General features: G+C 52.3%; 1 long non-coding RNA gene across 6 annotated transcripts in view; it reads right to left on the bottom strand.

Moving 5' to 3' along the window:
- LOC116745538 overlaps positions 1–19,293 on the bottom strand; it is a 170,086-nt gene that overhangs the window by 15,167 nt on the left and 135,626 nt on the right. For 4 of the 6 annotated variants that reach the window (XR_004347459.1, XR_004347454.1, XR_004347455.1 and 1 more), the window contains 3 exons: positions 6,611–6,720; positions 4,412–5,026; positions 2,660–2,703 (listed from right to left, as the gene is read on the bottom strand). This is a non-coding gene — a long non-coding RNA (uncharacterized LOC116745538). The remainder of the gene's footprint in view (positions 1–2,659; positions 2,704–4,411; positions 5,027–6,610; positions 6,721–19,293) is intronic. The other 2 variants (XR_004347456.1, XR_004347458.1) reach the window with 1 other exon arrangement.

Below are 19,293 nucleotides of genomic sequence, written 5' to 3'. Positions count from 1 at the left end.
CCTTAAGAGAATATGTGACAGAGGGAGAGGTCACGACTGGTTGAGAGGAAGAAGAAACCCAAGAAGGCGTCCTAGAGCAGGGAGCATTTGAAGTGAGCCTTGAAGGATTAACAGCATTTCAGTAGCCTGGTGGCCCAACACAGATCTTTTAAAGCATAGACTCACCCAGGAAGGGTGCCAGAGGATTAACAGTCATGCTGAGTTCGATCAAAATCACCACTGGAGTGTGAAAGGGACTTTCTCAATTAAGCAATTCCAGAACATTCCCATCTCTTGACTGCATGAGCAGTGGTGGGGAACCGCCCGTCATATCCGGGTGGGCTGGTAAGATGCCTTCTCCACGGACGGTGACCAGGGTGGCCTGGAAAAGGGCATCGGGGTCTGACATGGAGCAACGCACCTCGGTGGGCTGTACCCCACAGTGGGCGGGTATTAGCGAACACCACCCAGCAGACCCGAGTACCCTGGAACTGCAGCGCTTTAGAACAGACTAAAGATGTTTACGGCAAAGGGTAAAGAATGTGCCATCTAGTTTAGTTTCACTGCAGTTCATACGTGGAAACTGGATAGACTGGGTGGCTGTCTAGCCCCTGGAGGTCTGGCTATCTCACTCCATGTGGTCCCGACCAGGGTTCTTGGCCTTCCCCAATCGATAGAAATTGATCAGAGGCCAGACAAGAAATTCAGGCAAGGCTTTATTGGGGCCCCTGCTGCAGCAGTGGGGAGCAAAAACAAGTAGCAGGTCCCCTTGATTGTTCCCTGAGGTAGAGGGTGAACTTGGTCCTTATATGGGGTGAGGGTAGGGGCGTGTCCAGGGGTCGGGCCGGAGTGGTGGCTTAGGTGGTCTGCCCACCCCTCTGGAGGTGCTGTGTGCGGGGGGGGCATGCGTAGTGCCCTGCTTTTGCTCCCGACACCCTGTTTTTCGCTCTTCAGAAACAGGCAGCTGGGTTTTTGGTCTCTTTGTATCTTGTTGTCCAGAACCTGCCCCGACTGTGCATGTACGCGGTTATTTTAGTCCCTTATAGTTTCTTTGTATCTTGTTGCTCAGGAGTCGTCTGTCCAGGTGCCAGCCCTGCAGCAGAGGGCCCCAGGCCCCAGGCCCCAGGCTGTCTCACGTGGGGAGCGACAAGCCTAATCAGTTCACCTTTCAGCACATCAGGCTGAGACCATCAGCCACTGTGAAACCACTTAGAAACGGGAGAGCTGTGCCTTTTTTCCAACGGCTGTGATGATGCTCATTTCAGTTTAATGAGGGGCAAGACCTAACTTTTGGAAGAGCTCACGGCTAACTTTTTTTTTTTTTTTTTTTTTTGCGTTACGCGGGCCTCTCAATGCTGCGGCCTCTCCCGCCGCGGAGCACAGGCTCCGGACGCGCAGGCCCAGCGGCCACGGCTCACGGGCCCAGCCGCTCCGCGGCACGTGGGATCCTCCCGGACCGGGGCACGAACCCGCGCCCCCCCGCACCGGCAGGCGGACCCCCAACCACTGCGCCACCAGGGAAGCCCTAACTTTTTTTTTTTTTTTTTTTTTTTTTTTTTGCGGTACGCGGGCCTCTCACTGTCGTGGCCTCTCCCGTTGCGGAGCACAGGCTCCGGACGCGCAGGCTCAGCGGCCATGGCTCACGGGCCCAGACGCTCCGCGGCACGTGGGATCCTCCCGGACCGGGACACGAATCCGCGTCCCCTGCATCGGCAGGCGGACTCCCAACCACTGAGCCACCAGGGAAGCCCATGGCTAACTTTTGAAGAGCTCAAGGATGGAGGAGACGCCCAAGGACCACCTGGTGGGCTTGCAGCCCTGAGCCACCGCCCACCGCACTGTGGTCATGGGTAACCCCCAGGGCAGCCGGAGTCCTGAACACAGGCAGCTTCACACCCAGGACAAGAAGCCTTCCACATCGTGCTCCCCCCGCCTCTCCAAAACCCAGGCCTGAGCTACCCTTACCTAGAAGGTGGGAGTGGGGGGCAGGCAAAGGAGGAAGGAAAGGAGAAAGAAGACGGAAAACAATTAAAAAAAAAACAACCCTTCGACAGAACCTGATAACCTGGAGTACACGGTGATCAGCGCTGGACAGCATACAAAAGCCAAAAGGGAGGTCCCAGGACAGGTCAACTTAAGACTTAATATTTGCCTTTCACTAAGCAAACTAATAAATCCCCTACAGTTTTAGCCACGCAGAGCTCCCAGTTTTTATTTATTGGTCAAAACGGCAGGTGGGATTTTTTCCCCCTCCCAGTCACCCCAGGTAAACAGCAGCCTCCCTTCCGCTCTCCTGTCATCAGTCTGTGTGTCTGTTTGCCTTCTCCCTCGACAAACTCTTGTTCCGTATAGCTGACAACAAGGGCAAGCAGCCATGAAGTAGTCTTTGGTCATGGACTTCCCAGGACAGCCCCGTTTTTGGCCTGTGCAGCCAAAGGCAAAGGCTGAGAGAGCTACTTGTCAGACGTCAGCTGCGTCAGGCGAGGCTTAGAACTTGACACATGGGAGGGACTTTGGAGAATTGTCAAGGCCACCCACTCCACCCTCCCCTCTCCCATTTTATTGATGAGAACACTGAGAGCCGGAGAAAAGGCTTGAGTGATTTATACATGATCTTGGAGCAAGCTGAAGTTAAGGCAGGACTAGAGCCAGAGAGGAAAAAAAAAAAAGCAAATCTTACCTACTGTATAGCACAGGGAACTCTGCCCAATATTCCGTAATAACCTAAATGGGAAAAGAATTTGAAAAAGAATAGATACGTGTATATGTATAAGTGAATCACGTTGAAGAACAGATACATGTACAACCGAATTAACTAAGACAACATCGTTAATCAACTATGCTCCAATATAAAATAAAAATTTTTAAAAAAATAGCAAATCTCTTAAGTCATGAGTTCTATCCAATATGGTGGCATCGTGGACGGCAGAGGTAGAAGAGGCTTTGGGGAATGTGTGGCCTGACTTCCTCATTGTACAGGGAAGGACTTAAGAAGGGGAACTTTCTGAGACAAAAACTTAGGTCTCCTTGTCTTCTGACTCTGTGCTTTTTATCAGCATAAGACACCTGGACCCAGAAATAAGATGCACCGTGGCTCAACATCCGATGAAGAAACTGACATTCGTGGACACTTGGGAGCTCGTGAGCCGCTCTTTAAAATTCTGCTTCCCCACCGGGTTGAGTATCATCCAACCTTCTCTCCCAGTTCTCTCCCAGTCTGCCAAAAAGGGTGACCTCCCCCAGGCCTGGACCATCCCTCATCTGATGTGGGAAAACAGGATTCCTGCATTAGTCAGAGGTAGATCTAGATAAGAGTGATGCTTTAGACCACTTCCAGCTCTGGGAATCTGGGATTTGACGTGGATGAGAAGATAAGAAGAGAGAGAAAAAGAGGAAATTGTTGCTTTTGGCACAGCAGTGGGACTTCTTCTGGAACCAATGACCGTGTGTGGGAGATAAATGAAGGAAACATCTGAAATGAGTCCATCTTTTAAAAAAGAAAAATGACACCCCAGGAGCTGGCTAGCGTTCCTTCAATGGCAGTGAAGGCAAGGAGAGTCAGAACAGGGGCAAAACCCAGGTGCACGAGGTCGGGTCTTAACCTCTCCACGTGTGTAACGAGAGAGTCCCTTCTAGGTGTTTGTGTGCCCATCTCCACCCCGACCGGTGATGACCTTCTGGGGTCACACCACGCAAGATGAGCGTGATTAGCTGAAGGCCCGTGTTCCAGGGCTCCAGGTGCTCACGCTTGTCTTTCAGCAGAAGAGGTGGAGACTTGATGCCCTCGGCAAGAAGCACCAACTTCAGGATGGCATATGCCAGCCTGAGAGCCTGGCTTTAGCGAACCTGAAGAGAACCTGGAATTTGCCTTCAGGTTGTTCTCATGTGTCACGAACACCCCACGCTGGGCTGGCACAACCTTCTCCTCCTTCCCTGCTACCACCACCAAGTTCCGCTGCCTTATCCCAGATAGAGCCAGTGTCTGGAAAGGTAAGGGTGAGCTGGGGGGGTCCCATTCAACACTATCTGAGTTGAACTCAAAGGTTATCTAGGAGACTTCAGACAGAAAGTACACACTTAGGCCCAATTTACATGCCCCTGATATTTTAAGGGACCCTAGAGTTCAAAGGGATTTCAGGAAGTCTTGTAGCCAACTCCTTCCCTCTCCAGACAACACCATCCCAAAGGTATTTGGCTCTCTTGGTCTCTGTCTAGCTAAGATGCAGCATTTTCTTCTTGGCTTAGTATTTATTCTACGCAGTGTGTGCTTGTATGACGCGCACACACACACACACACACACACACACACACCGTAGTCTTGTTTCCAGTGGCTCTATTAGTTGTTGTTTCACCATGAACTGTTTTGTTCTCAATGGAAAAGATTCACTTCACCTTTATAAGTAGGACTGTACGGGAAAGGAATCCCTGGTACCTTGAATGCCTGCCGTGCCCACCTGTCCACAGCACGCTTCTGAAGGATGTGGTCTCAGCTGGTTCTTTATAGCCAGGTTTTGATTCAGTATCATCCAGTCCTGCCACCTTGGAAACAGCTGACGTGGTCACGATCGGTTGGTATGCCTGGTCCATCTAGAGGCTGCCCAGTGGCCAGTGAAGTGGCCAGACGCAAGGGCTCTGAATGGCATCTGGCCAAACCAATCAAGAGCATCAGCCAGTTACAGCAGATGAAGTAGAAGCAGAGGCAAAGGTCATCGAGTCTCCAGTAGGGCGACCAGCTGTTCCAGTTTACTTAGGACTGCCCCAGGTTTAGCACCAAAAGTCCTGCGTCCCAGGAAATCCCTCAGTCCCGGGCAAACTGGGACAGATAGTCACCGTCAGTTCATCACCACGGCATCTCCTAGAATCAGGAGCAGCGGGTATGGATGCCAACAGAAGATCAAGGCGAGCATGGTGGTTCAGTTTTGCTGTCCCTGGAAACCACCTACTGGGACTGGGCATCTTGAATGACTTGGGCTTCTTGGGAAGGCCTGGGTGGGCAGCTGCCGAGCAGACTGTTTCCTTTCTATCAATACGTTGTTTCCATGGCAACCTGAAACAAACCAGCATTTACAGAGGTGATATAAATGGGTCTCTTTTCCTTAAAACCCGAAGGAAGCTAACGTGACGAGCGTGTATGCAGGTCAAGGAAGGAAGGTGAAAGCCCACAGACAAGCTTCCCACTTCAATAGCACGAAACATCCCTCAGAGGTTCCTCTCCTTTGTCTGGTGGTGAATCTGAGACGCCAAGATGGACCCCACTGCTTCCCTTACAAGACACTGACATCACTAAATGGTCCTACACGCACAGCAGCTACAACCCAGGGAACGTGTATACGTCTGGCTTGAATTCTTTTCACAAAGGCAAGTCATCCATTTGCTTCGGAAAGAGAAAGTACACACATCTTTGGCTCTGCATTTTGGACAAGGTTGAACCACGATCCATCGCCAGGAAAAGTTTTCAGCCACATATATGGTGGCTACAGAGTGAAAGGAACAGACAGGACTTGTGTGTCGTGGGGCCCCATCTACGGTCGGGTGTAGGTGTCACCAGCACATACTGGAGGGAGGACGGTCCTCAAGAAACACCATCAACTCTGGTCGCTGGATACTCTGTACTGAAGCATCGTGCTCTGACACGGACCCCAACTGCCCAGCGGGAAGGAGGAGAGTCTTCACAGTGGCCCGTGCGTCTGTGTAAACAGAAGGCGTATTCGTTTTCTGCTCCTCCAGACGCACACCTGCACGCGATCCAAACCAAGAAAGTTGAACGTGGGGGACGCTAGCCTCCGGGATCCAGCTCCCTGCAGAAGCCCCCTCCAACATCCTAGCGTGTTAGAGCCTGAACGATTTCTGCACAGACGTGCAACACTCTGGAGCCTGTGGGGGCCAGATCCCACGTAGATGAGAAGGGATACTACTCCAAGGATGCTTGTACACCAACGTGCAAACACCGGCCTCTTTAGAGGAAGCAGGAACGAAAAGTAAGATCCCACTGACCTACGCGTAGGTAACTATTCACTCTGTATCTGGGTGGGAGATGATGGAGCGAACGAGAAGAACTGCTGAGTCCAAAGGCACAGCAGACGTGGTGGGTGCAAGGGGCAAGAAAGGGTGAGGCAGAAAGCCCTCTGGTTCCCGAGGACTGGTACAGGGCAGTCTTAGGACCTGGAAGCAGCAGAAGAAACGTTTCCCACCAGGAGGAAGAAGAAGGCCCGGGATCCTGGCATCTTCTTTTTTTAAAAATTTTTTTTATTTTTTGCGGTACGCGGGCCTCTCACCGTTGCAGCCTCTCCCGCCGCAGAGCACAGGCCCCGGACGCACAGGCTCAGCGGCCACGGCTCACAGGCCCAGCCGCTCCGTGGCACGGGGGATCCTCCCGGACAGGGGCACGAACCCACGTCCCCTGCATCGGCAGGCGGACTCTCAACCACTGCGCCACCAGGGAAGCCCCTTGGCATCTTCTTTAATTGTAGGTGGCCTCCAGGTCACGCAGGTCAACACAGACACTATTCTTCAGGGCAAGGGTCTTTGCTTTCTCCTCAAATGTCTTCTCCAATCCAGAAGTTTCTTTATTCTCCAAAATAAGAATTCTCAATCAAATCCAGAGCTCTTGTCTCTTAGGAGATGGTCCTACCTTAGCCAGGTCCTGCGGTGGTCCTAGCGGCAAACTTCGGCTCCACTAAGGTTCCTGGTGGGAAGTGTGGGTGAAGAGCAACAGCTCTTTACCTGTCCTGCCTTCCAGGCCTGTGGACCAAGAAACAGCATAACAGTGAGATTCCGGCTTCTGTCCTTTCAACAGATGTCTTTCAACAATGAGCATCACGTTAGTGCCTTTAGTCCAGAATGTTCTAGCTACTGAACAGAACATACACTGCTTCTAAAAGCATTATTTTCATTAAGGAAGAAGAAAGGCCAATTTATACCATTCAAGGAACTCCCTGTATTCTGAATCATGGCTGGGAACCCTCTATACAAATCTCACCACTACACCCATAAATGATTTAAAAACAACAACAACAAAAAAAAACCCACTGAGTACAGCCTGCTCAGAGGAAGTGGAAAATTCTATTTTTCAGCATGTCCCTGTTATGTCCATGAGATATGGGGCCGGGGGCATGGAGGTGTCAGACTACCCAGTTTACACATGGGGAAACTGAGGCGCAGAGGGTGCCAGTGTTCTCAACATAGGATGACAAAGCATCCGGTCCCCCATCCTAACATGCACTTCAGCTGGAACGTCCCTCTGCTTTCACAAGACCCGTAACAACTAATTAGGAGATTATCCAGAGTGGATGGGGCCCCTCCAAGGAAATGGGAAGATACGACTTGACACAGTTCTCTTTCTGTAATGCTGATTGCAAGCAAATGAAGATGCACTAGGACTCGCCATGCTTTCCTGGCTTCCTACCACGCCCTCTAACCTGTTTCATAGTGACAAATGTGTTTATTAGCATTAAATGCCCTCAGGGGACTTCCCCCGTTTGAAAACTGCTGAGACCTATTCACGACCCCAGATAATCCGGGCTCCACGTCTCTGGTTCCAACAATCACCATCAACCTACGAGGAATAACTTGCAAATCCATGCGTTCACAAGCACCACATTGGATGAGATGCTCTGAATGCAGACATAAACCAAACAGGCAAACCCCACCCCTGTAGGTCACAGTAGGGAGGCAACACTGTGAAGCACGAGGCTAGAAGGACAGCAGTATCTGAGGGGGACGCACGAAGGTTTCCGGGGGCAGTCGGGCCAACGCTGCATCCCTGGAGACCGGCGAGGGTCAGGGCTCAGCCTGGTTCAAGGCAGCTCTCCTTCCTCTGGGCTTTGGCTGAACCCCTGGCGGGGATGTGGGCGGCTACCGTGAAACCAGAGAGAAGGGTGCTGATTGTTAGGGATGGGAGGACATCACCTAAGGGCCTGGAGGAGGTCGAGTAGGAGGAAGACGGTCGAGGACGCTCGTCTGCAGGAGGACTGTGAAGGGAGAGAGCGCCTGCACGTGCGGGAGTCAGCAGCCCGGAAAAGCCAGCCAACGAGCCTAAGCAGAGGCACCCTGGTGCTCCAGGCGGCCCTCGGATTGGTGGCCAAGAGGGAAACCAGACACCTCGCCCAGGTGCTGTCCAGGCCCTCTGGACACTCTCTTTCCTTCGGACCCCCAAACGCCCCCAATAACCTCAAAGTTCTGCTAAACGTTCTAGTTTTCTTTCCCCTCCTGGCCAGCAGCCCTCTGAGCTACCCCAGAGGGAACCAGGGAGAAGCCCTTTCCCCAGAGAGGCTCACGCAGCTAGCAAATTAACTGGCAGCCCCGTGAATCACACAGGGACTTCCTTCTTGTCGCCCGGCAACCACGTGCACTTGGCAGTGGGACATCAAACACAGAGGGGAATGTCGGGAGGCATGGGCAAAATAAAATAAAAAGTAAAACACACGACCCCACCCCAAACCCCTCCCCGGACTCATCCCAGCCCGGCAGACCCAGCCAAGGGGGCTGGGGGAGGGGTGGAAACGAGGGCATCAACCCAGGGGAAGAAAATGAGGTTAGGACCAGCCTAAGCAGAGCCTGACACTCCCCCCTCCTCTCATCAAACTCTTCGAGGTGTAGCATTTGTATTTGGCCAAAGACACGCCTCTATTAGCTTAGAGAAAGGCAGTGGGGACCTTGGATTAACAGGCACCTGGAGATTTGAAAGATTACTTAGAAACCCAGCCCAGAGGGGTTAGGACCTGGGACTGCCAGGGCGGCTGTTCTTGCCTCTCCCTCCAGCATCATTCCCCAGGTTAAGTCACTCTGCCACCTCTAGGGCCGGATCCCCTTCCCCCAAACTTCTCCCACTCGAATGTTTTCATGCCCATTGCTATGGCCACTAGGAGCTGGTTAGACAAGCCTCCAAAGCACCACCTGGCCCTTCAGATCCTGCCTCTGGCCTCTTTGAAAACTCCAGGGCCGGAAGTAAAAATGGACATATATACACTACCAAGCGTAAAGTGGATAGCTGGTGGGAAGCAGCCGCGTAGCACAGGGAGATCAGCTCAGTGCTTTGTGACCACCTAGAGGGGTGGGATAGGGAGGGTGGGAGGGAGGGAGACGCAGGAGGGAAGAGATATGGGAACATTGTGTATATGTATAACTGATTCACTTTGTTATAAAGCAGAAACTTTATACACACCACTGTAAAGCAATTATACTCCAATAAAGATGTTACCAAAAAATGCATGTAGAGTTGACACATGGAACAACCCATAGGAGAAAAACTGGGGACCAGGAAGGGGAGAACAGCAGCAAGACGGCCCCTGTGATGGGCTGAACATTAGCCCCAAAGATACTCACATCCTAATGAATCCAGCACCCTGTGAATGTTAACCTTCTACAGCAAAAGTTAAGGACCTTGAGATGCGGAGATTATCCTGGATTATCGGGGGAGCTGGGGCAAATGTAATCACAGGTCCTCTTATAACAGGGAGGCGGAGGGAGATGTGACACAGGAGAAGGTGCGGGAGATGTGCTAACAAAAGCAAGAGGCTGGAGCGAGAGATTCAAAGAAGAAAGCGTGAGGCAAGGGAAGCAGGTGGCCCCCCAGAAGCTAGAAGGGCCAGGAAACAAACTCTTCCCTAGATCTTTCAGAAGGCAACAGCCCTGCAGACGCCTTGACTTCGGCCCTGGGAAACTGACTAACGTAAGAGACTGTAAGAGAATAAATGAGTCTTGTTTAAAGCCACTAAGTCTGTGATAATTTTATGGTGGCACAGAGGAAACTAATGTCGTGAATCAGGGCATATCTCGTCTGTTTCCCCACAGACCTAGAGAAGAGGGTATCACAGTGTAAATACCGATGACACTGGGGAATTTGGCTTGGAGAGGTCGAACAGCCACTCTACAGGCTGAGAAGGAAAAAGTCAAGTCTCTGAAAGTAACTGAGGCAAGAAGCAGCCCAAGCTTTGAAGCGGGCTCTCAGATGAGACCACTGGGGACCGTCACTGGGGCCAATAGCTCCATCTCTGAAAGCCTCAGTTTTGTCATCTGCAAAAACAGAGGTATTATCATCTGCCCTGCAGAGCTTTGAGGATTAAATGAGATACTGCATGAAAAGCACATGGCACGTGGCAGATGCCAAATAAATGATACCTCTAAGGAAGGATTAGACATGCAGATATGGGCAGACGCTGTTAAGTGCCCATCCCAGTACCTGTTCTCCCTTTGCTACTAAGCAACATAACTCTGATTTTTGGCTGGCACACTGTGGCCCAGAGTAAAGAGACTACATTTCTCAGCCTCCCTTGGCCGCTAGCTAGGGCCATGTGACTAAGATCTGGTCAAAGAAATGGAAGTGGAAAGTGTTGTGGAACTTCTGGGGAGGCTGTTCCAAAGGTGCTTGAAGGAGCCCCATTTTTCCCTATCTGCCTTTACTCCCTTCTGCTTCCGATGAGGACATAATGGCTGGTGCCCCAGCAACCATCTTGGACTTTGAGGGGCTCCAATGAAAACGGGAGTCATGCACTAAGATAAGCTAGCCGGAAGGTGGAAGCCTAGATCCCCGATAACTCCAGAACTGCCATACTAGCTGTGGATGGCCTTTCTTTGGGTTTCTGTTACGTGAGAGAGAACGCTCTTCTGCCTCGGTTATTGAGTCACTGTTATTTTAGAGTTTTCTACTAACCATAATGGATCCACTATACCACCGATCTAGGGAAACAGGATTCAGAGTCGTTCTGGAGTAGTGGTCCTCAATGTGCAACCCTTGACAACAGCTTCAGAAGCACCTGGGAACTTAGAAATGCAAATTCCCAGGACCCACCCTAGACTTACTGAGTCAAAACCTCTGGGGGTGGAACCCAGCATTCTGTGTCCTCACAAGCCCTCTGGGTCATTCTGGTGCACACTCAAGTGTGAAACCACCATTCTAGAGCAAGGTTTCTCAAATTCTGGCACTAGTGACTTTTGGGCAGGATAATTCTTGGTCGGGGCGGGGGCGGGGATGCTGTCCTATGCATTGTAAGATGCTCAGCAGCACCCCTGACCTCTACCCACTAGAAGCCGGGAGAAGCCCCTCTCAGTGTTCAAAATGTCTCAGACGCCGGCCTACATCTGGGGTCGGGGGCAGAGCGGGTGACAAAATCGCCCCCGTCACCGCCTCTGAGTAGCGGTTCATTCTTGACCTTGGTTGCAAATTAGAATCCCCTGGGAAGTTCTTCAAAATTCCCGGGCCAAAATTCTCACCCCAGCCTGGTGAGGTCGGAACCCACTAGGACAGGACGAGGCAGTTAAAGCTGTCCGGGTGATGCCGACATGAGGCCAGTGCTGAGAACTGCTGCACATTGCAAAGGGCCAGTGGGCCCAGAGGAGAGCCTGCTCCAAGCTGGAGAAGGTAGCCACACACCTGAATCCTGACGATGGCCAGGACACACGATACTCCTAGGCAGAAACCGTAATGAGGGCGACCCGGGTAGACTCGGGAACAAGCATCCCGGCTGCCAGACGGGGTGACTGGATGGCGTGGAATTCCCGGGGGCTGTGTCACCTCGTTTCCCATCAGAACAGGGTGGACACCTTTCAGTGTCTCCCATGAGTAACAACACAAAGCCTCAGTTTCCTCCCTCAATGAACCCAGCACACCGTGAGCCAGCTCCCACCAGGCACTATAAACATGAGCGCACTCAACGAGAACAACTGTCTCAATAAAGACGGCGCTACAGCCATGGGGCCTGCTTAGAAACGAAGAGCCTGCGTTCTCCATCCAACCGGTAAACTCCCCAGGCACTGAAACCAGAATCCTCCCACAGGGATACGCTCTGCGCAAGGAGCAACTCCACATGTATTGAATGTAGCCCTGAAAATAAGCTTGGCTGGGGGTCGCTAAGTAGGTCGGAGTGGAAAGGGAGGAGAGAATTAAATGAGTAAACCAGCCACCAAGCGAGAGGGAGAGCTGAACAGGTTGACAGGTTGACGCTCTGACTTCGTGAAAAGAAGGAGGCAGTCATGTGTAAATTCTCTCTCCTGCCGGGACTTTTTCCTTCATTATTTCAGCCCCAGCCTGCCCGGCCGAAATGCTCAGCCAAGCGTTTCCTTGTTTCCTTTGGCCCAAATCGTGAAGTCCAGGATGTCACTGGGGGAGGCATGGAGAGGGGGTGGAGGAAAGGAGAAAGAGGAAGAAAAAAAAGAGGAGGGGCTTCCCTGGTGGCGCAGTGGTTGGGAGTCTGCCTGCCGATGCAGGGGACGCGGGTTCGTGCCCCGGTCCGGGAGGATCCCACATGCCGCGGAACGGCTGGGCCCGTGAGCCATGGCCGCTGCGCCTGCGCGTCCGGAGCCTGTGCTCCGCAACGGGAGAGGCCACAGCAGTGAGAGGCCGGCGTACCGCAAAAAAAAAAAAAAAAAAGAGGATGGGAAGAAGGTGATAAGGAAAGAGAGAGAGGAGGGGCAAAAGGATGCTCACAGCACCAGGATGAACTAGCCTCTCTGGTCCCTGCCTACGTCAGCCCCACTGGGCCGCCTGGATGGAAAGATGAGCAACAGGTGTGAGTCTGGAACTCCTACAGGAGGCGCTAACTCCCCGTGGGTCTCTAAGAGGAGAAGGCTCAGTGGGATGGAGCCGGCCAGTGTGTGCCCTTCCCTTCCTGGGGATTCTGCCAGTCCACTGAATGCACCTGATTGGAATAAGGTAGAAGAAATCCGGCTGCCCTGTACCAGTGCTATCACACAGGCAAGGAGCCCAGGTGCCTCTTCTGTTCCCAGAGACTTTTAACAGGTTCCTGTGCAAAGAATACATAGGACTTTACGGCTCCCACTGGCCATTTCCAAGGCTCCCACCTTCCCTTCCTACATACCGCCCTTCCTCACAGAGTCAGAATGCATCTCACTCTCGGGCTTCCCTGGTGGCGCAGTGGTTGAGAATCCGCCTGCCAATGCAGGGGACACGGGTTCAAGTCCTGGTCTGGGAAGATCCCACATGCCGCGGAGCAACTAAGCCCGTGCGCCACAACTACTGAGCCTGCGCTCTAGAGCCCGCGAGCCACAACTACTGAGCCCACGTGTCACAACTACTGAAGCCCGTGCTCCACAGCAAGAGAAGCCACCACAACAAGAAGGCCGCGCTCCGCAACGAAGAGTAGCCCCCGCTCGCCGCAACTAGAGAAAGCCCGTGCGCAGCAACGAAGACCCAACGCAGCCAAAAATAAATAAATAAATTTATTTAAAAAAACAAAAACAGAATGCATCTCACTATTTTTGGGGGGGGGGGGGGGATGGTACGCGGGTCTCTCGCTGTTGTGGCCTCTCCCGTTGCGGAGCACAGGCTCCGGACGCGCAGGTTCAGCGGCCATGGCTCACGGGCCCAGCCGCTCCGCGGCATGTGGGATCCTCCCAGACCGGGACACGAACACGTGTCCCCTGCATCGGCAGGCGGACTCTCAACCACTGCGCCGCCAGGGAAGCCCGCATCCTCACTCTTAACTACAACCCCTGGGTTCCCTCCAGCCTGTAAACCTTGTGTGCAAATGTCCTGACTCTTGCAAATGCGTTCAAAAATAAACTTTAAAAAGCTTCCAGATGTTCTGTTGTAGGGGTGGTGTTTCTCTGCTCCTATCTCCAGGGGCCCATGTGCGATGCCCAGCAGCCTGACTGCCCAGATGAAATCTGAGGCGGCCAAGAGGCACCGCCTGGGGGCAGGTGGAGAGGATGCCCCTCCCCGCCAGGACCGCACTCAACCACTGTCTCCATCACTCTATCCCCGCAAACACGTGACCTTACACACCCCATCTATTCCTCCACCATCCCCCATGCCCGTCCTGTTTCTTTCACTCCTATAGGTGAGATCTACGACCCTGAGGTTTGATCCACATAGTGCAAAAACCTTCAAGATCAACAAAGGAGCAAGTCTGCGGTTCCCAAGTGATAAGCTTTGTTCTTTCTGAGCATCTACCTCATTTCTCCCTTAAAATTCTTTTTTTTTTTTTTTTTTTTTGGCTGCGCCATGCAGCGTGTGGGATCTTAGTTCCCTGACCAGGGATCGAACCTGTGCCCCCTGCACTGGAAGGGTGGAGTCTTAACCGCCGGACCTCCAGGGAAGTCCCCTCCCTTAAAATCCTTATACCAACTGCCTTTGTAGCATACAGTCAAGGACAAAACAACATGGAGCGGCTCTTCCACGTAAGATGTTAGCCCATCACCTGCAGGTACATCTTAGGAGCTGGACCAGCCAGAACAAGGGAGTGGAGTTTGTGACTTGTCAAGGCCCCTGTGGGGCTGGTGGCCTCTGATCTCTAGAAAAGGAAATTACCAACGGGCAGCCTTGTGCACACACAGCCACACACACACCCTTCCCAACACGCACACACCTGAGGGCCCGGGATTCTTTGCACAAGGTGACGCGGGCTCCCTTTGATGCTCGCCGGATGTGTTCCCATTGGGCGAAAACCAGACCTCAATAAAACCCGGCATTATCAAGAGGCCGGTGGTGGGTGATTGCACCGGCCTGTTATCTCTATGGCCCTGGGTGGGGCTGCTCTGTGGTTCTCCACTGAAAAGCATTAACTTCTAGGTGGATCAAAGACGCTTCCGAACCAGCCGGCCCAGACCCCTTGTTTATCCGCAGGGGACTGTTCCCAAAGATGGACTTTAAGATAATAGGGACCCCAGTTCCAGCCTCCCTCTGTCCTCTCCTTATCATGCAATATGTCCCTCTGGGGCCGCCCAAAGGCCAATCACAAGGCCCTTCTCCTCTCTCTCTTCAGATGGCCCATTTAACAACAGCAAATGAGGGACCGGGCCCGGGAGTGTCCCAGCCCTGTTGCAACCATGGGTATCTGGGGACGGGGAGACACCTACTTGGGGACCATGCAGGAGCTCCTCTCCCCTCTGTGAGTCACGCCAGGGAGGGGGTTCCAGAGAGCAGGGTGTTTACTACACTCTTCCCTCAAGAGGGAGAAACTGACAGCCCTCACACCTGGTCCTTGACGTCCCTTGTTGGGCTCCACTGCCTACCCTAATGTCCAAGGCCTGCAACCCACCCGCAGTGGCAGTGAGGACACAGGAGGACCTCTGAGCTATCTGGATCTGGACACCAAGACGGACTGCGCACCGGCCTGGAGAGAAAGAGCACATGCACTGAAGGCAGGCAGGGGCTGGCAGGTGCCTGAATGCCTCCTGAACATCCCAGAGGCCCACACAGGTCTGGCAGCTGGAGGGGTGAGGCCAGGTTTTTCTCCTTTGCATTCAGAGTACCTGGCTTACTGTGTGGACTTGAACAGGCACATGAATGAATGAACGAACGAACGAACGAACGAACGAACAAGTGAATCACTAGCAAGTCAGTGGCATGGACGCTCGATCCTACCAATGGGGAAAGCTTCAGGGAGCACGTCTCACCGGAGACACCTGAGCTCCACGACACAGAGTCAGATCAAGGCTCAAATCCTGGGTCCCGGGCAAGGGACCTCCATTCTCTTTAATCCCTCTGTAAGCAGGAATAATGGTCACACCTCCTCCATCGCAGGGCTGTTAGGAGGATAGAGGCTCAGTGACTAGTGCTTGTCATTATTACCGTATTTCCCTGTAGCACTGTCTCTATGAAAACATCCAGGTAGTACGTTTCCAAGGAAGGAGGAAGTAGGTGCCTTGGTTATATTCCCGGTGTAGCCCAGACCTAAGGGGCGTACAAAACTCCAGCTCCATCTTCCATCACTCTTTTTTTCCCTCCTTATTTGACCCATAATGTTGTTTCTAGCATTGAAATTAACCCTTACCTCTTTCCATGCTCCCTCGACGGCCCCTAAAAAGTCTGGGAACTCCAGGTACAGGGAGCTGGGGAGGCAGCCACGAGTCACGAGCAGGTGACAAAGGCCGTGCACAAGGCCACTGACGGAACAGGACCGCGCCCTTGTCTCCAGCCTAGCTGAGGCCGCTGGCAACTCCACCTCTGCCATCATGTAACGGCGAGATGCACAGACCCCCTCTGCCTTCAACTCGTACGTCTTTCCCTGGCTTCTCTCCTGCTTTTAACATGTGTCCCGTCTTCCTTAAACCCCTGGTTTGTCTGTCTCTGTGTCACTCTCATTAGAGACACCACAGCCTGAAAAGCCAACCCAACAGGGAAGGATGCCTACGGGGCTCTGTCTTGTCTGCCCCGGCCCCGGCCCCGGCCCGGACAGCGTGTGGTGCACGTGTCAAGGTGACAGGGGAGCTGGGTCTCAGCGCCCTGCGGTCACGGCGGGGCCAGGCTGTTCCCCAACGCTGCAGCTGGGCTCTCAGAGGCGCTGGGAGGTCAGGCAGCAAGTTCACAGGACAGGCCACCCACACGGCACATCAGGGCCGCGGGGCTGTCCCCGGGGCCAGCGCGGCTCTGGCCCTCGGCCCTGACTCACAACACTCCACCATATGGCCTCCCTTGGGGAGGATGAGAGGAAGAAAAGACTGAAACCAGGGGCAAGAAAGAGCCCCACCTCCCTTGACGTGCCAGGGACCCTTCCTGGACACGGGGGCGTGGGGTGTGGCTAGCATTGTCCCCACCAGGTCCAGTGAAGAACAGAGGCAAGTCTGATGGCAACATGCCTGCAATGAGACTGGGTGTCCCTCTCTGCAACCCCCAGATGTGTTTCCAGGGTTTGATGTGAACTCGAAAAACCCTGAACCTTAGGCTACTCCACACTTTTCTAATTAAAGACCCAAACTGGATTTTCATGTTTGCAGAGAGAGCTTTGACCCAAAGTGTAGGCAGCTGAGCAAAACAGGAAGAGAATCTTTCTCTTGTTCTCTCTCTCCCTTCTTTTCTCTCTCTCTCTCTTCCCTCTGAAAGTACAGAGGGATGGGGCGGGGGGGTGGGGCGGGCAAACGAGATCTTGGCAGCCCAGTAGCCTCTAAGGTCCCCTGGAGCCTGCCTGTGTTCTGTTGAAAGCTTTTCTCTTTTCTTTGGTCCCATAGACACCAGCCCCCATCCCGGTTGGTTGGGCAGGGGTGGAGGTGGAGGGGAGCTGGGCGAGGCTCTGGGAAAAGAGAAAGAGGCAAAGAACAGATCCTCCGGCACAGCTGCCAAGAAAAGAGCCCGAATGCCGCGTCTGGGCAGAAGGCAACCTTCCCAGGTTTCTCGGCGTGCTGGGACTTGCTGGAAACCAGAGCCCTGGCTGGCAGGACGAGGGTGGACAGTGGAACCAGCCGAAGGAGGGGGGCCCCTGGGGGGAAGAGGGGGAGGTCTCAGTGAATCATATAAATTAGAGACAGAAGGGATGTCAAGCCACCTTCACTTCCTTCCTCTCCTAATGGGAATTATCTCATTAGCCCTGAGCTTCCTAGAGGCTAACTTTAAATGATTCCTCTAACGGGGATTTCAATCTACAGCCCGCCCCGCTGCCCCCGCTTCCCCATCAGATCTGACTCTAAGGAGAGCTAAGAAGGGCTCTTAAAGGGACCGTAGCAAAAAGACACCAGATAGGGAGGGTGGGAGGGAGACGCAAGACGGAGGAGATAGGACATATGTATATGTATCGTTGAATCACTTTGTTATAAAGCAGAAACTAACACACCATTGTAAAGCAATTATCCTCCAATAAAGATGTTAAAAAAAAAAAAAAAAAAGACACCGGTTCAATCTATTTAACTCTGCAGACTTTCTCCAAACATTTCACGCAAGGTTAGTTTTGCCCTTTCACCCTTTATTTCCACTTACAGGAATTTATTGTAAGAAAATAGTCATGGACATGGTAACAGGCTCAATCATGACACGCCTTAACGCACCCCTCCCCCAAGAGAGACATATTCTAATCTCTGAAACCTATAAATATTACCTCATGTGGCAAAAGGGACCTGGCAGATGAGATTAAGGATCTTAAACGGGGGAGATGATTCTGGATTATCCAGATGAGCCCTAAATGCAATCACAGGTGTCCTTATAAGAGGGAAGCAGAGGAGGATTTGACTCCAGAGAGGAGGACACGATAGGACCACAAAGGTTAAGATGGGAGTGATGTGGCTACAAGTCAAGGTATGCCGACAGCCTCCAGAACCTGGGAGAGGCCCCCGGGACAGTTCTCCCCCTGGGGGGCCCCGGGAGGAACCAGCCCTGCCAACAACTTGACTTTAGCCCCGGAAGACTCATTTTAGACTTCTGGCCTCCAGAACTGTAAGACAATAAATGTGTGTGTTTTTTTGAATTTTATTTTATTTATTTTTTTTTATACAGCAGGTTCTTATTAGTCATCAATTTTATACACATCAGTCAGTGTATACATGTCAAACCCAATCGCCCAATTCATCATAAATGTGTGTTTTTTTCAAACCACCAAGTTGGTGGTAATTTGTTACAGCAGCCGCAGGAAACTAGCACAGATATGTATACAGTTCTTGCTACCAGCATTGTCATCAGGGCCTTATTTCACAGCAAAGGAAAGAAACCAAAAAAGCACTGAAAATGTTCAAAAATCACCACGTCATAATGCTACGATGAAATAATACCCATAAAAATACAGAAGTACGATTTCATAATAATGGAGTAATAGATAACTGAATATGGATCCTAAATATTTTCCTGGCCTTTTGTAAACGTTTCTCGCGGTAAGCGTCTTATAATTACTTCTGTCATTGTAAAAGTCACATATTTATTTGCAGGGTGGTATCAGGGTTAAGTTTGGCTTGATCCCTTTCCATGAATAAAGAAGGAGGAACTGGGGACAGTTTAGCAGAGAGAGGTCAGAGTCAGAGAACCCAGGGTGGGTACCTTTCTGGGCCCTGAAGACCGTCAAGGTTCCTGGCAAACGGGTTCTCCTCTACATACACCACAGCCTGGAGTCAAGGTCCTCCACCCAGGGGCCCCTCTGGCCTGCAGACCCTCCTCCCTAACAGATGAGCCGCCCTGAAGTGTAGCCCATTCCCCTCGGCCCCTCACCTCGAGTCTGCTTCCTCCAGGCCCCCAAGAAGCATGTTTATCTCTGCTTCCGTACTCTGACGCTGCTCTTCGCAGTTGGACGACGTTTTAGTTTCCCAAGGCTGCTGTAACGAATCACCACAAACAGGTGGCTTAAAACAACAGACATCTATCTTCTCACAGTTCTGGAGGTCAGAAGTCCAAAGTGAAGGTGTCGGCACGGTTGGTGCCTTTCTGGAGGCCTTGAGGGAGAGCCCTCTCTCCCAGCTTCTGGTGGCTCCCAGCAAGCCTTGGCTTGTGGACGCATCACTCCACTCTGCCTCCAAGTTCATGTTGCCTTCTTCTCTGTGTCTGTCTCCCCTTCTCTTCTCTCCTAAGAACTTGCCATTGGATCCTTAACTAACTACATCTGTAAAGACCCTATTTCCAAATAAAGCCCCACTGTGAGGTTCTAAGTGGACAGGAATTCTGGG

This window comes from Phocoena sinus, chromosome 20 (genome assembly GCF_008692025.1).
Source record: "Phocoena sinus isolate mPhoSin1 chromosome 20, mPhoSin1.pri, whole genome shotgun sequence".
NCBI classification, from domain to species: Eukaryota; Metazoa; Chordata; class Mammalia; order Artiodactyla; family Phocoenidae; genus Phocoena; species Phocoena sinus.
Note: the sequence above shows the minus strand (reverse complement) of the source record. Positions and strands in the feature narration are given on the sequence as shown.